Below are 16,890 nucleotides of genomic sequence, written 5' to 3' on the forward strand. Positions count from 1 at the left end.
CTGTAAAAACGAAACGGAAGTGGGGAGGAGGCTTCACATCCGCTTTATATTTTAATCATGATCAGAGCTTCCGAGTCCCAGACTGTATCTATGGAAACATTTGAAAATTGTGGGAGGCAACAGTTTGGCCACGCGAGACTAGTACTCTGTCGCTGGTTGCAAAAACAGTAGACATTATTCCAGTTAAAAATGAAACATTAACATCATAAAATAGCGACTATAAGTCTCCAACTCATCAACTAGCTTATTCTAAAACATGGTAATAGGTAATAGGCCAAAAAAGCTTGGCTTGGTAGATATTATTCTCTTTAGTCAGAGACTGCTATAACTATGAAACATTGCCTTAAATATTGTTTAATTTCACATACTTCATACAAGGGTGTTAAGGTTTCCCCGTGTGCACATTAACGTATCATAAACATAATACTGTACAAGAAAATAACTAACCGTTTGTCTTTTTCTCCTCGATATGTAGCCTAAATCATTTTCTCATCTATAAACATTGGCTTACCCCAGACAATAGGCTAGGGCTAAAGCAAAAATAGACTAAAACGGTGAAAATGTAACCTAAAATGTTTCAAATACTGTACAATGGCATGATGAACGGCTCATGGTTAAACTATTCTAATCAGCTGCTACCGTAGCGAACAGGCTCTCGACAGTCTCTGCCACCAGTAAGAAGTGTGACAAAGAGACAAAGTGTCAGGATTACGTTGTTAATCCGTGAAACCGAGTTGTTGAAGATGTCGGCTTCCAGCAAATTAATGGCATATTTAGCTTCCAAGTGACACAGGGTGACTACAACATGCCACGTCGGCACACTGCGTTCGCCCGGCTGTAGAAGTGAATATACGGTACAGTGACCTACAGTATCTGCTGTACAAAACGCCAGGTCGCAAAAGTCGAAATACTTGGCTTTGATATATTCTCTAAAGCCTTATTATACCTATGTCTGGGAATTTCTTTGCCTTTTATGGGTGGTTATAGGCAACATAAATTTATTAGGACATCTTCCTTCTTACTGTATGCTGAATGGTCTCAAATAAATTTCAAATTGGCCTATAGCAATAGCGTGTGTGTGTGTGTGTGTGTGTGTGTGTGTGTGTGTGTGTGTGTGTGTGTGTGTGTGTGTGTGTGTGTGTGTGTGTGTGTGTGTGTGTGTGTGTGTGTGTGTGTGTGTGTGTGTGTGTGGGTGTGTGTGTGTGCGTGCGTGCGTGCGTGTGCCATAAGTTTTCACACCCGTACTTCACACATCACAATAAAAGTTCAACTTCTTTCCATGTAGGACTGTTATCTCAAATGACTTACATTGAGACATGTGAGACATTTGAACAATGAATGAGAATGACAAACACATTCTGTCTGCTTTCGGACATTGAAAAAATAAAATAAATAAATAGTTCATAGAACATCTCACTGTCTATTCTATTCCGTACATGAAGGTTTCAGACATTCAAACACTGACGGATCCCTCCGGTCTTTGCTGAATTTAAAAATGGAATCTCAGGATCCACACGGCAACGGCGTGGCTCCAACGTGGATCTCGGACTTCATGTGGCCAGTCTGTGACGTCAATCATCTATGACCTCAGTCGTCTATGACATAACTATGACATTATCTATGACACCCGACCTTGCCCAATTTTGGGCATGGCTTCAGCCCAAAGAGCCGTACTGACTTCCATTATAAAAAAAATCCAAAAAGATATATATTTTTTAAAGTCTACAACATACCAAATTATTGGAGCTACTTCTGTGGTCTACTGACGGTGTGCAAAAGATATTTGTCCGCGATTGCTCCAGCGATTTGTGATATAACCCTTTAAGACCGGGAAAGAATCTGTGTCATTTTAGATTTCTTTGGCTATTCAAAAAATAGCAGATATACAAGCTCAATATATGTTTTTTAAAGTGTACATTTTTAACTCAAATCTTTGCTTCTAGGGATTCTACAAATGTCTTCTGAATCCTAACAGTTTTTTGAAAAAACTTATGTTGCTATAATCAGTGGTTCCCAAACTTTTTCATGTCAAGGACCCCCAAAATGTATTTGGCCGCCGACCCCGATCTCAAAATATGTTGTTCCAGGGACCCTCGCCCCCCAGAAGCAAAGATTTGAGTTAAAAATGTTCGCTTTAGAAACAAATATATATAAATAAATATATATTCAAAGATTTGCACACATTTTCACAATAGAAAGAAAAAAAAAGCACATCTACAAGCACCCCACGCTACGAGCTTGTATATCTGCTATTTTTGAATGGCCCCAAAAAATCTAAAATGACACAGAAGCGTTCCCAGTCTTAATCGAATAAGCTATGTCTGGACACACAGACAGTCGGAAAGACAGACAGACAAGACAAGACAAGACAAGACAGACATACCCCCTTGTAGATTGGTTACAAGGGGTTAGACTGCTGTTAGACTGCTGCAGAGCCATGCCAGTAAAAAATAGAAATTGCTCTATTTTTCATACGTACGTATGATTATACTGAGTAGCATTCCGCTGGCCTCACAGAGAGCCAAAATGTCATGACGAGCTCAGTTTTTGCTACGCTGAACCGAAATCTGTGGGGATGGCTTTGCCAGGTTTGCATCCTGCCACTTACTGCTTGTAAAAAAACACTCTGAATACAGAAAACAGCCCCAACTCTGTGTCACTCGTCATCTCCGTCGCCTCAAGACTTGCCAACTGGGTAAAGCCAACCATAGATTTACTCTAGTTTTGGAACGAGCTTTTGTCCAACTGGCGTTTAGTTTTATCCAGCGCTGTGTCTGCGATTATCGTTGCTTCCTCTAAGACTAAGTTATCACTGAGCGATCTGGCACGCTGAAAGATGTCGTTTTCTAAAGAATCATGCCCTCACAAGTTCCAAGCAGCGATATGTATCTTAACCCATTAAGACCGGGAACGCATCTGTGTCATTTTAAGATTGCTTTGGCTATCCAAAAATAGCAGATCTACAAGCTTGTAGCGCGGCACTCATGACATTTTTTGCAAATCTTTGAATGTATATATATTTTTAAAGCTAACATTTCTAACTCAAATCTTTGCTTCTGGGGGTCCCTGGAACAACACATTTTGAGATAGGGGTCTGTGGCCAAATACATATCATTTTGGGGGTCCTTGACTTGAAAAAAAAATGAGGAATTAGAAAACATTTTGTAGAATCGGCCTCAGTTCTTAATGGGTTAAAAGGTTTGATTTGTTCATTCATGAATCATCTAAAAATGAACGAATCAAAATTATGAACTCGTGTTCGGTTCAAAACTACTAATGCCGTAGGGCGTAGGCTAAGGTTTGTCCCACTTTAAAACAATGTTGAACTTTGGTAGAACCTTGGGTTGTATAGCCACAGGGTAACTGCCAAGTTCAAATAAGGCTTGAATCCAAATAGTCTATCATCTGTATCTGTTGCTTCTGTGCTCTGTAAGCGAGAAACCAGACGTTTTATTCCATTCACATTGCGTTCAGTATTCCATTATTCAATGGCAGCTTTAAAAAGAATATTCATACCTTTTTGTATAGTTGAATAGTAATAATGATGTGTTGTTGTCACAAAAACTGAAGGCACACCTGGACTTGTCCCACGGCACACTGGTTTGTGAACCACTGCTCTAGTGTAACAAAGAATGATAGGTCACCAATATTGGTGTACAGTGAGCAATATGTCAGTAGACACAATAGGCAAGCAAAATGCCGCCCCCCCCCCCCACACACACATTTTGGCCTAATCTGCATTGTTTGCGTCCAGTCATAAAAGCATGCTTCCGTGCACAGAGCACCAGCAACAGACAGAGACAACCCATGGATCTACCAAAGCTCTACATTGCTTTAAGACAATTGCTTTCAGTGTTTGCAAATTGTCACTATGCTTTTCACCTCCACCGTCATTGTGTTTTGCCCCCTTTCCCCCCGACACACAATGCCTTCTCAAGAGGATGTATAAAAGAATATAACCAGCTATAGTTACCAGATTGATCCATAGCATGTTTTAACACAAATAAAACAAAAAAGGATTTCCATTGAAATGCGGCTATATTTGCTATGCCAGCCTTTTGAAACCAAAGAGATTTGAAAACTCAACTTTCGGAATCAATTTGCAGGCCAAAATTCATTTAACCCATTGAGGCCTGAGGCAGATTCTACAAAATGTCTATATCCTAACCGTTTTTTGAAGAAAAAAAAACGATGTTGTTATATCAGCGGTTCTCAAACGTTTTCATGTCAAGGACCCCCAAAATGATATGTATTTGGCAGCGGACCCCCATCTGAAAACATTGAGTTCCAGGGATCTCCAAAAGCAAAGATTTTAGTTAAAAATGTTCGCTTTAAAAAACACATATTCAAAAGATTTGCACAAATTTTCACGAATTTAAAAAAAAATAGCAGATCTACATGCTCATAGCGCGGCACTCGGTGCCGCGCTATGAGCTTGTAGATCTGCTATTTTTGAATAGCCAAAAGAGATCTAAAATGACATAGACGCGTTCCCGCGTTGAATGGATTAAAGCCGTTTACTACAGAAACGGAGGATCGTGGGGATTGTGTTTACATAGTTACACTTTTATGCTAATCTTCAATGGAGAGAGCATTCAGCAGGAGTAACCTACATAACCATTGTTAGAGGAACTAGCTCAGGTGGGACAAAGTTCCTTGAAGCATGTCGTCAATGTCGGGCAGAAACCATGTATGTCCAAAACGGTTACTTTTCGGATTTCAAATTCAAAAGTATAGCATATATATACAGCAGATCTACAAGCTGAGTCACAAGTAACGCTTGGCATCATGGCACGTTGTGAGCTTTGTAGATCGGCTATTTTTGCTACTTTTGTGGGACAAAACAGGCTTTTAACCCATTGAAACCGGGAAAGCATTCTGTGTCATTTTAGATTTTAGCATCGGCTATTAAAAAATAGCAGATCTACAAGCTCGCAGCGCGTCACTTCGTGCCGCGCCGCGAGCTTGTACATCTGCTATTTTTTTTAAAGTGTGAGAACTATTGATTTAGAAGGCATCTGTAGAATCGGCCTCAGGTCTTAAGGGTTAATTTATGGCAAAAACACGAAAAGTTTAAATATGACGATGGCGATATGAGGTTTCTGCCCGACATCGACGATGTTTGGCTTGTTCAGAGAAACTGTGTGACCTGATTTATTTTGTTTGGAAAAAGAAAGAAAATGCAGTACTGTACTGTAGTGTACTGTACTGTGTTGTGGTGTCCCATGGTTCTGTTTATGGTTATTGTAATTTATGATGTGACAGTCCTGGAGTCAAGGGGCGGTTACAGTGCTCACCTATAACAACTAAAGGATGATTTATAATTCGTTGCATGGTTGGTCAGTGCTGCGTATCAAAAGCAGAGCTGAGCTACAATCTCACAACTGGCACACATCTACGCAAGTGTAAATCAAGCCTGAGGGGTGACATACAGTATATGATTGATAACCTACAAAACTAACTGGATGCAAATACGGTTATTTCTGTATGACTTTGTCTCTATACAGTAGTCTTTATGGTAGTTTTTGCTATTATAGAGGTTTATGATGTTATGCCCACACACATGAAGCTGACCAAATTATCTCCAAACTGTTTACCTATAGTGTATAGTGCATTACTATCTATCAGTGGTGGTAGAAGTACTCCTATTTTTTACTTAAATAAAAGTATCAATGCTGCAATGTTTCAAATCTTTTGAAAATAGCAGATCTACAAGCTCACAACGCGCCACGATGCGACACGGTGTGCGCTTGTAGATCGGCTATTTTCAATTAGCCAAAGTTTCAATAGGGCTAAAGTGGTTAATGTATGTTTTGTAATTATAATCCAAATCTACAAAGTAGCTAGTAACTAAAGTTTTCTAATAATTGTAGTGACTCTGCGATGTAGCGAGTAAAATTTAAAGTATAATTGGAAATACTCCAGTAAAGTAAAAAAGTAGTAGAAAATGTACTTAGTGACTTTACACCACTGATAACAACATTATCTATCTATTGGTTTAGTTTCAAACCTAAACTACCTAACCTTAACTAAACTTTCTTTTTCTTTTTTTGTCCATGTTTATTTTAATCTCCCTGGCACATGGACTGTATATTTGGTGTTCTGAGAAAGAATGTACCAAGACTATATGGCAAACACTCTTTGTGTTGACCAAACATGAGCCAGTGTCATATTGAACTAGACCTGGATTACGGGATCCAATCTGCTGCTATCAGCCTAATGATTTGCCCAGAACACACAGAGATGTCGATGTGACCATATCTTCACCATCAGAAACCTTGTATTTTCAGAAACATTTTGAAAGAAAATTGCGTATACAGTACATGCCCACAATAGGGATACGAGGTATAAAGTGGTTACGTCCATCTGTGGGTTTTATAAATATTCAGTGGTTGGAAAAGTACCCAATTTTTTTACTTAAGTACAAGTATCACTAATGCAATGTAGAAATACTCTGTTATAAGTAAAAGTCCGGAATTCAAAATTTACTTGAGTAAAGGTACAAATGTATTGGCATCAAAATGAACTTAAAGTACCAAAAGTAGAAAGTACACATTGTGCAGAATGTCCCATTTCACAAGATTTCAATAAAAATCGCATTGTGAGCTTGTAGATCGGCTAGATATAGAGCTAGATATAGGGCTGAAGTGGTTTTGTAATATTAATCAAAATCTGCAACAACTAGTAACTAGTTACAAGTTTTCAAAGTAGAAGGTTAAGTAGAAGTAAAAGTACTGAACATTGGAAATACTCCAGTAAAGTAAAAGTACCACAAAATCGTACTTTAAGTACAGTACTTGAGTATGTACTTCGTTCCTTTACACCACTGGAAATGAGAATAGGATGTAGGACTGCACTGTGTCTGTCATGTACCATGGACATGGTCATTCCACTGCCTCAGCAGCGTCTTGAGAGTGACCTAACACAGTGCACACATGCACACACAAGCAAATGAATGGTGTTAGGGGTCTTTTGTAGTGTGGTAATGGAGTTAAATACAATGGGAATGTTTTCCATGCATAACATCTAGTATCAGCTCAGTGGCCTTGTGGTCAGAGTGTCCACCCTGAGCCTGGGAGGTCAGCGGGGTTCAATCCCTGGCTGAGTCACACCAAAGAGTATGAATCGGGAGCCAATGCCTCCCTGCTTGGCACTCGGACTGGGGGGGGTAAGTCCCTGTGACATATCAGCATCATGTCCAGGGGGTGTTAATGTACAAGTCATTAGGCTGTCTCACGCTACGGAAACAGGAGAAAGGCTCCTGACCTACAGGCCACATGACGTTGGGAACAATCTGGTATTTAAAAGAAGCACTAAAACTAAGGAATACTTTTAACATTGGTACAGTAGGCGAAGGCTGCACTATTATGATGAACAAGGTCTAATAATGGTGTTAATAATGGTGTGGCTTCCATGTGGATCATGACTTCACTCTTCACCATATTTGGGTGAAGTTTCAGCCCAATCCGACCTCCATCGACTTCCAGAACAAAAACGAATAAAGTTAAAAATATATAAGTCATGTGAAACGGTTACTTTCCATAGGTGTCCTCTAACCCAGGCATTTCAGAAGACACAAAAACACAGGGAGTTCAACATTAAACAAAACATTGACCATCAGAGGGGGAAATGTCAAATGGATGGAGTCAGGGGCGTCAATTGGGTATGGCAGGCTATTGCAGCTGCCATACCCTGGCTCCAGGGAAAAAAAAAAAAAAAGTACTTTTTTGATAATAAATCGGGAAAATCAGGCAAAAATAAGAATTAAATAACATAACCCTAACCTAACCCGAATCCTAACCCTAAAACCGAAATAAAATAACCAAAAACTGGAAAAAAACGAACCCAACCCGCCCAGAACCGCACAAAAATTTCGCGCGCGCGGGGGTGACCTCATGCACGCGCGGTCGCGTGCATGCTGCCATACCCTAGCTTTTGCTGAACTGACGCCACTGGATGGAGTCCATCTGAGTGTGTCTAGTAGAACCCTACTCTGATGGCCCCTAGCTTTGGTCAGCTAACTGAAGCTTGAGGGAAGTGAGGGAAGACAAGACTGACCGTCTCTGGTATTCACAAAGGGAATGGCCTCAAGGGCAATCCTACCTAAATTTACTTTGAGGCTGTTCATCTGCAAAAGTTGTTTTCATAAATAATTCCAAGATTTTGAGATGGTTGTAAGAGAATTCTATCAACAGTTAGCAGTTGTAGTCCCAGGTTTCCAGAAGGTGGCATACCCGTTTCCTGTTCCGGTTCCCATAGCTTTGTTTGCAGATTTTGACGGAAAACACACGCTTTATGTAATAAATATCTTATGTATTAAGAAAATGATCATATTTGCAGAACAGTGTGAAAGCCAATTCTGGAATTGAATTAATAACAAAGAACATTTTATTTTATTAAAGAGAATTGGTTTGTTTTGTGTAAAGGCTAAAATTCACAACCATGTTCTTTTTCACATACAAAACTTCAAACAATAGATCTGCCCTAGTGATTAAGTTGAGGCATGCATACATTCAATTTGGTATATGATGCATGAAGAACGTAAGGATGGTTTACGTACAGTATATGGTTGAGTAAATTAATGCAGCACTTACAGCCTATAGAGGTAATGGTACTGTCCCCCGAGGGCTTATCGCATCTTTTATTCACAGGTAATGGTGTGGAAATGGAAGTCACTATGTTCAGCGTCACTGTGTGACACCAACCATGCACACATAGACATCAAAGGGGGCTTGAGCCCCTGCCCTTTTGTCTGTCGGTAAAAAGTGCCCTTGTCTCCTCTGACTGTAAACTGTAGAAACCCCTGCGCGCCCGTTGGCCTCGCACCTGCAGTAAAGCTTACTAATTGAGCCCCGTGCCGTGCAGTGCTCGCGCAGAATTATAGTTGATTTACAAGCTCACAACGCGTCGCAACGCCAGGCATTGTGAGCTTGTGGATCGGCTATTTTTTGGGTGCGCGATACCGCCCGGCAAACGAAGTATATTATACACAATCGAGACCTAACTGAGGGCACAACTGAACGCAGTGAATGCACGCAGAACACGGACCAATTGTTTGAGACAGATTAGGTATGTATCATGGACAAAAAAAAAATATACATAGCTGTTAATTTGAAATTACTTGTCAAGCAGGAGCCTATATATATCTCTCTCTCCCTCTCTCTCTCTCTCGCTCTCTCTGTCTGTGTCAGCAGCAGTGGTGGGAAAAGTACTCAATTTCTTTACTTAAGTAAAAGTACTCATTATACAGAAGAATAAGTGGCGTCGTTAGGCGGGGGTTTCGGTGGCTATAGCCACCAATGTTTTATCCAAAGCCACCAATAAAAAAATGTATTAAAACATTTTTTTTTTAATGTTTTTTATTATATATCTATAACCCTAACCTAACCCTAAAACCGAAATAAAGTAACAAAAAACGGGTAAAAAAGTACCCGAATCCGACGAATATCCGCAAAATTTCGCGCGCGCGCTTCGCGCGCGCAGGGGGGACACATGCACACGCGCTGCGCGCGCGTGCATGTGTCCGTGCATGTGCCCTTTTGAAATTCCAGCCCCTGCCTCTCCAAATCTCTCTGCACGTCTCTGACACCAACAAATAGTGCTGCAAGTCAGTTGGGAAATGTTAAGAAGATATGGGTGACTGTTGACTTGTAAATGCAGACCTTTGTATAATAATTTCCTTGCACGCTTTATCAGAATCCTTTTTTATTGTCATTGTATGCAAGCATTCAACACAATTATATTGCCACTCTGTTGGTGTAATTTCACTGCATAAAAAAGTATGTGTATTCCAACAACAAAAAAAACTAAAACAAAAAATAATAAGTTATGTGAAACATATTCTTCCTTTGGCCTACTGAGTGTGCACTGGTGCTGATCGGTCAAGTGGTTTGCAAGCGTGCACAGCCGCACACACACACACACACACACACACACACACACACACACACACACACACACACACACACACACACACACACTCTTCTAAATGGCTCTGTCCCTACAGTGCCATGGCGTAAAAATAAACCATGTTGTGACTTTCTTTTTGTTAATGTTGTGGTGGTTGTGATTTAAACTGTGGGTTATAAATATTTGAGTTAGAACACAGCTTATAATGCTGCAGCTTGAAGCCAACTTTCCTGACTGGATATGGGCAACGGCTTCAGTTATTTCTTTGAGCTTCTGTGAGCTTCGGCGTTATCGAGTTAACACTGATATTGTAAAAGCATTGACAGCTGAAGTTGGTTTACCTGTTTTGCATTGAGGTTGCTTTGCACTTTTACTTGTTTCTCGCAACATAGTTGCCATGAATATTTTTCTGGATCAAATGATCCTCATCTACTGGAAAATGTAACATTTCTTCATAAACCTTACTTTCTTTCCATTCGCTTTTTTCTCTCTTTGTTGCCCGCTAGCATTGAGCACTTGAGCAACTCCATCATCATTTTGGAGGCTCACTCTTGTGACTTCCAAACAGAAAGCTTGGCATGATAAGTAAATATGTTTCAATTTTCTAGTTCCAATTTTGTCTGCTCTTTTATTGTTAATCATAACGCTTTTTTTTTTGGATTATCGTAATAATCATAACACTCATTTCTCCAGTCAAACTTACAAAATCCAAAAATTCTAAAGGTTTGACTTATTCAGATGAATCAGCTAGAAATGAACAAATTAAAAAGAAGAATCAAACTGCCCACCAATACCTGCTTGTCTTAAAACAGGTTCTGATTGGTTTCTGAAACAACTATGAAGGGTGCCTCTGATTGGCCAAGCCAATGGCAACTCTGCATGTGCATGATGCACGCATTATGATAAGATAAGATTAGAAGGAAAACTGGCAGAACAAGACTCGCTCACTTGTGCTCAAAGTGAATTAAAAAGCAAACGTCGGTCTAAAGGAGTTTTCCTTAATTTTTTTTTGAAGTGAGCGAATCTTGTTCTGCCAGTTTTCCTTTATATTTTTGAGACCACCGCACCTGCAGTCAACCGTTACCAAAGGACAAAGAAGGGCGCAACAGTTTTTCCTGTTCTTTAAGATAAGATAAGATAAATCTTGGGGAAATGCAGGTGTCAAAGCAGAAGCAGCAGTAAGTGTGAAACACAGGATAGTACAGGTAGAGTAGAGTAAAATATAAAAAGAATAAGTTCTATTAAATGAATAGACTTACAGAGTCTGACACTGGACATATGCAATGGGAATGACTGAGTTAACAAAATGTATATTATTAAATATGAGTGTAAATGTACAATCTATCAACAGTGAATATACGCATATAAATCACGTACATTCACCTATGAATACGATACGATACGATACGATACGATACGATACCTATGAATGGATGTACTCATGAGTCATGACTATCGGCAGTATGATACAGAGTACTGTATGTACAGTGTCAGCCGGCCTTCAACAGTTGGTATCTGGAGACCACATTGTGTGTGATTCTCCAGCACTGATGTAGACAACGTTATTGGCGCATATAAGACAATAATGCAATAGAACTCACAGCTTTGCTTGGTTTAGATATCACATGATATCACATGTCCAAGACACTGTTTTAATTCAGTGCATTTGAGGAAATGAGACCCTGTAGCCAAGTCTGAACTTACTGTCTAAAAGAGTGTCTTCTCAATTATTGGCAGTGAAAAAGAACAGCGTCTACATACATGATACTGTTTTTTGCCCACTTTTTGTAGACAAGACTATATTTATAAGCAGTGGTGGAAAAAGTACTCAATTTCTTTACTTAAGTAAAAGTGTCAATACTGCAATGTAGAAATACTCTGTTACAAGTAAAAGTCTGGGATTTAAAATTTACTTGAGTAAAAGTACATACCAATACTTGGTATCAAAATATACTTAAAGTACAAAGGTATAAGTACTCATTATGCAGAATGTCCCATTTCGCAAGTTTTCAAATGTATAAGAATCTTTTGAAAATAGCAGATCTACAAGCTCACAATGCGTCGCATTGCGACGCATTGTGAGCTTGTAGATCGGCTATTTTCAAATGGCCGAGATGTATATAGGGCTGAAGTGGTTAATGTATGTTTTGTAATTGTAATCAAAATCTTACAAAGTAACTAAAGTTTTCAAATAATTGTAGTGGAGCAAAAGTACAATATTTTCCTCTGAGATGTAGTTATGTAAAGTAAAAATACCTCAAAATTGTACTTAAGTACAGTACTTGATTAAATGTACTTAGTTACTTTACACCACTGTTTATAAGCAAAAAGGATAAATAATAAATATATCTATATTTATATGATTTAAACAATCTAAATCAAAGATTTCTTCCGAGGACATAAGCTCGATGACTCAAACAATGCTGGTGGATATGGAAGACCAGAGACTACAGCTTGCATTACACTTTTGACAGTGTATCTGTCCATGTGAGAAGAAGAGAGCTCTGACAACAGCACAACACAGTACAATCCTCAGTGTTAACTTATCCATTTGTAACTCTGTCTGAGAGGGTCCAAACGTACATTTTGTACCCGCTCTCAGAGTTAAATGAACACCGAGGAGTCGTACTGTGTACTGTTCTATCGGGTGTCTGACAAAGGGGACAAAACCAAGTTAACTCAAAACCTTGTCCTTTCCTCCCTGCCGTGCTGCTCGTCTCTCTCCAGTTATGTCCAGCATATGTGAGTGTGTGTGTAGTGCGCGTGTGTGTGTGTGTGTGTGTGCGTGTGCGTGTGCGTGTGTGTGTGTGTGTGTGTGTGTGTGTGTGTGTGTGTGTGTGTGTGTGTGTGTGTGCGTGTGTGTGTGTGTGTGTGTGTGTGTGTGTGTGTGTGTGCATGTGTGTGTGTGCCCTTGCTGAACTCATCTCGACACTCCCCACTTCCCCCCAGCCCTCGGCCCCCTTGTGGAATGTTATGTAGTGTGGGGCCTATGGAGGAAGGGCATCCCAGGACATGGCATGCACACAAGCACGCACACACACAGACACACACACACACACACACACACACACACACACACACACACACACACACACACAGAGAGACACCTACTGTACACACAGAGACGCACACACGTACACACACGCAGAAAAATACAGCTGTTGAGAGCAATCACAAACCTTTGGCAGGCGTCCAAGTCAAAGACGGGTGGCGTTGAAGGCCTCCGTTTAGAAAGAAAGAGAAAAAAAAGTCCCACACATTTTCCATGTATGTTGTGTTAAACATTGAAGATAGAAACTTGGCAGTACAAACCCACATTACCCTGAAATGACTTCCCAGCAAGGAGGGGGGAGGGGGGGAGAATGTCATAAACACCCAGATAAGAGCTGTCCTTGTGTTGCCTATAGGCTGACACACACACATACATGCACACGCACACACACACACGCACACGCACACGCACACACACACACACACACACACACACACACACACACACACACACACACACACACACACAGTGTGTGTCTCACTCACACACTCACACACACACACACACACACACACACATACAGTGTGTGTCTCACTCACACACTCACACACACACACACACACACACACACACACACACACACACACACACACACACACACACACACACACACACACACACACACACACACACACCTATGGTTTCAGATTGTTCTGTCGACTCAAAAGAAGCGTGAACAATTCCACCCTGATCTTTTCATCCATGTTATTTTGAGATGAGGAAAGCTGAGACTTTATGCAGATGGAGCACAAAAGAGACTCACACACACACACTTCAATTCAAATCTGAAAGGGAGGGGAGGGAGAGGGGGGGGACTTTTCTGAACGAAACAGTGAACTTAAGGCTATACTTTAATCGTTCACAGTACAACTCATAAAGGTACAAACTAGATTTACATACAGCTAGTGCTACTACATATCTGAATTTCCACCCATGGGGGGGATTAACCTCAAGAGCCCTAGCGCCTCCCTATTCTGGACATGTCATAATAGGTGAACATTCAGCAAAAAATTGTCGATCTACGTATAAGAAAAAGTACTCTTTTTTTTTTTTACTTAAGTACAAGTATCAATACTGCAATGTAGAAATACTCAATTACAAGTAAAAGTCCGGAATTCAAAATTGACTTGAGTAAAGGGTACAAAAGTATTGGTATCAAAATGGACTTAAAGTACGAAAAGTAGAAAGTACTCATTATGCAGAATGTCCCATTTCACAATGTCGATCTACAAATAAATAGTCGATCTACAAGCTTGGTGTACTGTAGAGGGAAAAAGGAGGGGACCAAGTATTAGACCCCTGGGGGACTGCAGTCAGCAAAGTATAGGGTATAGGGTGTAAGTGTTATTCTATAGGTATCCTATCCTAATCCTATGCTGTAGGGTTTGGAGCTGTTGGCCTACTTTGCGTCATCCAGCATATTTGATAACTGTTATGGGTTATGAGAATGGAAGGATCAGAGGCATTTATACCTTATACACATTCTGTAGTGTTACACACAGTGGTGTAAAGTAACTAAATACATTTACTCAAGTACTGTACTTAAGTACACTTTTGAGGAATTTTTACTTTACTGGAGTATTTCCCATTTTCAATACTTTTACTTTTACTGCTTCTCAGAGGCAAATATTGTACTTTTACTCCACTACAATTATTTGAAAACCTACTAGTTACTTTGTAGATTTTGATTATTATTACAAAACATACATTTACCTCTTCAGCCCCTATATATATTTCGGCCATTTGAAAATAGCCGATCTACAAGCTCACAATGTTGTAGATCTGCTATTTTCAAAAGATTTGTATACATTTGAAAAATTGTGAAATGGGACATTCTGCATAATGAGTACTTTCTACTTTTCAAAATGTAAGTACATTTTAATACTTTTGTACTTTTAATTTTGAATTCTGGAATTTTACTTGTAACATAATATTTCTACTTGTACTTAAGTAAAAAATGTGAGTACTTTTTCCACCACTACACACTCTGGGACATTATAGGAAGTAGGAGGAAGATGGCTGCTGTATGCCCACATGGCAATAATGAAATGTGGACTTCTATACAACCAAGAAAAGAAGGCTTTTTGATAGCCATCTTGAAAGGAAATACATGACACAAGAGAAGTGGTGAAGAGGTATGGTAAACTCCAGTAACCAAAGCAGCGAGGGAGAGAGAGTGAGTAAGGGAGAGAAGGAACTGACAGGAAATGAAGAAATTGCCACAAGCTACACGCTGTCTAGCCGCACACTGTACACATGTACACACACATGTACACACGTGTACACACTACACACACACACACACACACACACACACTACACACGCGCACTCACACACACTGCAGGAGAAAAGCCATTGTGCAGTAGAGTCAGATGTCAGGGTTCATGCGAGGTAAAGCGCTCCACAAACAGACAGCCAATAGAAAGCTTTGAACAACAGTAGTGGGTTGTGATCAAGACTTTCAGCTCAATGCTAATGCACAGCTGCTACTGAAATAAAGGTTAACTCTTTTATTTGGTGATTGTGGTTGCAGACATTATTTAGTTTTTTTTCTCCCCCCTTTAACTTTATAGTGGCATTAAGGCACTCAACTGTTTTATAACTTTTTTGTTTGTTTTTTGTTTTGTTTTTACAACTTAGCCTAGTTGTGGCAGCTTACACAGTTGCATGTCATGTGAGATGGGAATGCAACAATATGAGTGGCCATGCAGCAACACTATATTATGTGTATTTAATAAACTTGCACTAGCATCATAACTCAAATAGACTGTGACAGCCCAAGCTAATTCTAGGGTTGAATATAAATATTGACACTGAATGCTTGATGCTCTGTGACAGTGGGTTTCTCAAAAGTGGATTCCTGGAACTCTCTCTCAGGGTTCCTTTAAAGTTTAGGGGGTGTTCTAAATGGACCCTTAAAAGTCTGTCACTCTCAGTGTGCAAATGGAACCAAATGGAACCAAATGGACCCGAAAGGGTCCATTTGGTTCCATTTGTACACTGTCAGAGTTAAGGGGAGACCTTGACATTTTAAAGTTTGAGAACAATTGCTCCATAACATCAATCATAGCATCTATTTACTCTATCTTTAGTATTCTTTTGATTGATTGTGCAGACACTATAATGAAGCATACATACATATAAAATGCCAAACAGCTAGGCTACACATAGCCTATGCTTATGGGTGGAGAGAGAGAGTTTCTTTTTTTTATAAGTTAATCGTGACGCAACGACCGATAATAATGTCATGTCACTTTCTCCATTCATTCCATTGAAACAAACTGTAAGGCTTGATAACAGCACGGCTAAAGCTATCTAAAAGTGACCATTAGTTGATGGACATAATATAGGTTTACGATCGTCATCGACTACAATCATGATTCAAATCGCTATCACGTAGCCTATAGCCTAGTCTATATTTTAGCCACGAGATACAGTTTGTGAGGAATATATAAGGCTACATCCTGGACATATAACATTATTAACATTTCATTAAAAATCACTCCACAAATACAGGCTTAAAAGTTAAAACGGACACCCTAATAGTTGAACTGTTTCGAACCCACATTGACCAGTCACAATGTACAGTCAGCACATTATATCGGGGGGCAGAAGGACGATCAGGCTCAATTGTAAACGTTATATGGATCATATAAAAAGGAAGAAAACAGTCAAATCTAAACCCTATATGCGTCACACACAACAAACCACCAGACACTGTATCGATATAAAGGCAACATTGTATCCTTATCAACTAACTCCGGGAGTGTATCCGGCACGATGTAATGTAACCAAATGGACCGGCTACATTACATCGTGTCGGATACTCCCGTATATTACGGTCCATTTGGTTACGTTTAGTACACTCCCGGAGTTGTAGCATGTGTGTAAAGCCAGAGAGAGAGAGAGAGAGAGGGATATAACGTGA

General features: G+C 39.8%; 1 protein-coding gene across 2 annotated transcripts in view; it reads right to left on the reverse strand.

Annotated features, from left to right (window-relative positions):
* The window catches only part of nacc2 (NACC family member 2), a gene marked incomplete at its 3' end in the record, with an annotated part of 66,691 nt that overhangs the window by 38,829 nt on the left and 10,972 nt on the right, over positions 1–16,890 (reverse strand). The window lies entirely within an intron of this gene.

This window comes from Gymnoscopelus microlampas (genome assembly GCF_963454915.1).
Source record: "Gymnoscopelus microlampas genome assembly, chromosome: 21".
Taxonomy (NCBI): Eukaryota; Metazoa; Chordata; class Actinopteri; order Myctophiformes; family Myctophidae; genus Gymnoscopelus; species Gymnoscopelus microlampas.